Source organism: Suricata suricatta, chromosome 11 (assembly GCF_006229205.1).
Source record: "Suricata suricatta isolate VVHF042 chromosome 11, meerkat_22Aug2017_6uvM2_HiC, whole genome shotgun sequence".
Lineage (NCBI taxonomy): Eukaryota > Metazoa > Chordata > Mammalia > Carnivora > Herpestidae > Suricata > Suricata suricatta.
Window position 1 is genome coordinate 49,137,721 of NC_043710.1, and position 4,262 is coordinate 49,141,982.

Here is a 4,262-nt window from a genome sequence, read left to right on the forward strand (position 1 = left end):
CTCCAGGCTAGAGGCTGCACCCTCTTGCAGGCCTGGGTGGGTGTGCACTGGGGTGGGCATGATGGTATGGAGGGCATCCCCCCTCCCCTTGGCTCCTTGCTTTTTACTGCTGCTTTCCTCCTCCCTAGTGGACTCTGCAGTCCAATCACAGGCCTGACCCAACACAAACCAAACCACCCCCAACTTCTCAGAGTTGGAATCTCAGTTTAGTTTCTGGCAAAAATTCCCAGGATCCTTTTCCCAGAAGTCCTGTTGGGAGACCCCACCCCTCCTCCAGTCTTTTTGCATTCCAGCAGCTCTTAAAGGCATAGCAAGGAAAAAATGAAAGCTTGGATACACTCCTGTCTCTGAGCAGCCAGTGCACAGGGCTGAGTGCCCCTTGGGGAGAAAGATCCAATGGGCCACAGGCCTGGCTGTCCTGGCTGAGAGCTGAAAAATTGGAGGGTGGAGCTCGGAAGAACTTTATTAAGGGGCACAACAACAGCCATCTACACAGTGATGCTTCCAGAGCTGTCATCAAAAGACTGAACTCCTTTGTAAGGAAGTCCTTGAATGTCCTCAGTCTCTAGAAGCAGATTCTCCTGTAGGTCCAGGTCAGTAATTCACAGGATGCAACTCCTGCAGGCCCTGGTCCAGTTGAAGATACAGCACATCCCAAAGGCAAAGTGGTAAAAGCCTCCTTTTTTTTTTTTTCCTTTCCTGTCCAGGCCTTTAATGATCTCAATCTGTCCTTCCATGGGTGAGTCCAGAATACCCATGGTTCTTTCTTAGTCATCTACCAAAGTGGGGAAAGTTGGGCTGCTAGGAGACATGGAAGAACTCTGACCAGGAGCCAGAAGACCTGGGTTTGCATTTGGTCCCTGCAAGAGACACTAAAAGACAGGATTTTCCAGGGTGCACTTACAAGTCCCTGTCCCCATCAGACAGACCTTCCTCTCTACCTGTCTTCCACTTGACCGTAGCCCCTAACTGTGCCTTGCCACGCCCTGGTAAAGTTGCAAACAATGGCAGCTAGTGTTAATTCCTCCTATTTCCAATTACCATCTTTGAACCATTCCCTAAATGAGGTGAAATTCTGCTGACCCCTTCTCTTAAATCCTCAGAAACAATTCTGCCCGACTCAGCCTCTTTCTCCAAGTGGGAATGCTCTTTCAGAAACTTCTCATGCCCAGCATCTTGGAACCAAGTCTTATGTTGAAGAGACTCTGGTTGATTTTATTCGTGAATGCCTCAAGTCCTAATGGCAAACTCAGATGGATAAAGTCCAGTGAGGAAAACTCTGACTGTATCACAACTAATTTTAGGGGGGGTTGTTGTGGAAAATCTGTTTCTTGGTTTTCTGTGGCTTATTTTCACAATGAAATATACATTAATGACTAATGAAGTCTCAGGAATTATGGAGAGTAGGTGAGAAGGTGGTGGGAGACCACGGTGGTAGCATACTCCTTGGGCTGTGCCCAGGGCTGTTGTGGCCCAGACATCTCTGCGGTGGGCTCCAAAGAGCTTGGCCTCAGAGCCCTTCAGTCCAGTTTGGCAGGCCCTCCCTTGCCAGCTACCAATTCAGGCCCCTCACCACTCTCTCTCAGTCACCAGCTTCGTAGGCACAAGGCCTCTCTGCTCTAACTGCCTATTCCTGATCTCAGTTGGAGAGCTTTACTCTTATGATCCCAGATGCAGCCAAGCCCACAGCTGGCTCCCTCATCCCATTAGAATTGTGAGCCCTGGGGCAGACCCAGAGTGTAAACCCTCTTGTTCTTGTAACCAGAAGTTTCGTAAGAAAAGATTAAATTCCCATTGAAGATAGTCACAAATGTGACTGACCTACAGTGGCCAACGTGACCATCCTTATTCAGAGCAGGCCTTACTCAATGGAAAGATGGCTTGATGCATGTCAGTCTGCAGTGGGATAAAATCACTGGCCTGACCCCTTTGCCTTCCTTACATTTAACCTCTCACCTTGGCCACTGCTATAATAAGCTCACTAGCAATAACAGTGACCAAGCACAGGGACCCCCTGCTTTCCTCCTCTGTGGGTGTCTGGTCCTTCCTGCCCCTGTATCCTGAGAACGGAAACTTAAGCCCTTGACGGCTACCACCATGTCCTTGATGTGGTTGGATCTAGGTCATTAGTCCTTGATCTGTAGGCCCAGACCCAAGATCACTGCCCTAGATGACAAGTCAGAACCAGGCCTGTGAATGCAGAGCCTGGTCAGCCCACTGAGGCTGACCTCATCCAGTTTCCCAGGTCCTCTTGGAATTTTTTGCCACCTTGATGACAGGGGCCATTGTGCTGCTGTGCTTCTTTATTAATGGACTCCCTGATTTCTAGAGCCTTCTCTGCTCCCTGTAATCTCCACTTCACTGAGGAGTGCTAGCCAGTTAGGAGGATATGCTACTTTCTTGCGGAGGCAGAACCAACTTGACAGAATCCTATCTGGATTAGTAGAATTCTGCACTTAGATCTGAACAAGATACTTCCTGTTTTTTTCTTCTCCCTTTTCCCCCATCTTTTCTGCTTTATCTTTTATTCCCCACTCTGGCCCCCACCCCACCCCAACAGCTCTTTGCCTTAACATCATCTTCCAACCTCCCAGCCTTCTATAAGTAATTGCATTGTTTCCTGCCTGAGTGATCTAATTCCCTGTCTATGTCTCTCCGAATAAAGTAGTGTCTGATTTTATGTCAACAGGAAGGTGCTCTAAAATGACCTCGGCCAACCCCTCTTGCTTTGGCTCTTACTACCAGCCCCCACATTCAACCTCCACAACAGCCACATCTAATTGTCCTCAAACTCCCTCTGAAATGTAATGTCATGGTATCTTTGCTTAGCCTAGAGTGTTTCTCCCTTTGATAACTAGTGAGCTCTTAACTTCTCCTTTGAGTCTTCCTGCCACCTCCTCCCCTCATCCCTGCAGAATAACCCACTCTTCCATCTCTTTCCATAACATGTTGAAGACGGAGTCTTGGAAATCTGAGGGGAAGCTGCTTCGGGACATTGGTGCTCTGATGGAGCGGTGTGAGCTGGCTGCCTCTAAAACAGCAGTGTGGAAGGAGGAAGAGAGGAAATAGAGATTTGTTTGGGGCTGAACTGTGTCCCTCGGCAAAATCCTTAGTTTGAAGTCCTAGCCCATAACACCTCAGAATGTGACTGTATTTGGAGATGAGGCCTTTAAAAGGGTGATTAAGTTAAAATGAGGCCATTAGAGTGGGCCCTGATCTAATCTGACTGGTGAGCTTATAAAAAGAGGAAATTGAGGTACACAGAGACAGCAGTCTCACTGGGCACAGAGGAAGCGCCATGTAAGGACACAGTGAGAAGGACATCTGCAAGCCCAGGGAAGACTCCTCAGAAGAAAAAAAACCTGTCGACACCTTGATCTTGGACCTCTGGCCCCCAGAACCATAAGAAATAAATTCCTGTTGTTATGGCAGCCCCAACAAACTAATATGAGCACCAGCTGAGTTGCAGAAGGGGGCAGCATGGGGACAAAATGGAAAAAAGATTCTGATGGGGATTTACAGGATGTTCTTGGCAGGAAGTAAATTGATAAGGAATTTCCTGGGTGATACACCAATGATTTCCAGGTCTAGGCTTACTGCTTGAGCTCCAAATCCTATTTTCACCTGTCTACTGGACATTTGCACTTGGATATAGAATAAATATCTCAAACTTGAGCCGTCTCTATTTATCTTTCTACTCAAACTTAAACTTCCTTCTGCATTTTCTCTCTCCCCAAATAGCACCATCTTCTATCTACTTATAAATGCTGAAATTTAGGAGTTATTCTAGACTCTTCCTCACTCTTTTTAAAATTTTTAATATTTATTTTTGAGAGAGAGAGAGAGAGATAGACAGAGTGTGAGAGGGAGATGGGCAGAGAGAAAAGGAGACCAAGAATTTGAAGCAGGCTCCAGGCTGTGAGCTGTCAGCACAGAGCCCAACACGGGGCTCAAACTCACGAACTATGATTATGACCTGAGCTGACGTCACCCAGGCACTCCATCACTCTTATACTTGTGTTTACTCAATTAATCAGTCACCAAGACCTATTAATTTTATCACCTAAATATATATCAAAAAAGCCCTCTTCTCTTTTATCCTTTTACTGCTATTTCCTTACTTAGGGATCCTTATTTTCTACTTCTAATTCATTTATTTAACATATATTTGGAGGTGCCTATTATGTTCTTATAAGGATGCAGATCTGATTCGGGTTTCCCCTCTGACCTTGAAGGCCAGCTAACACCATTAACATTTCTGG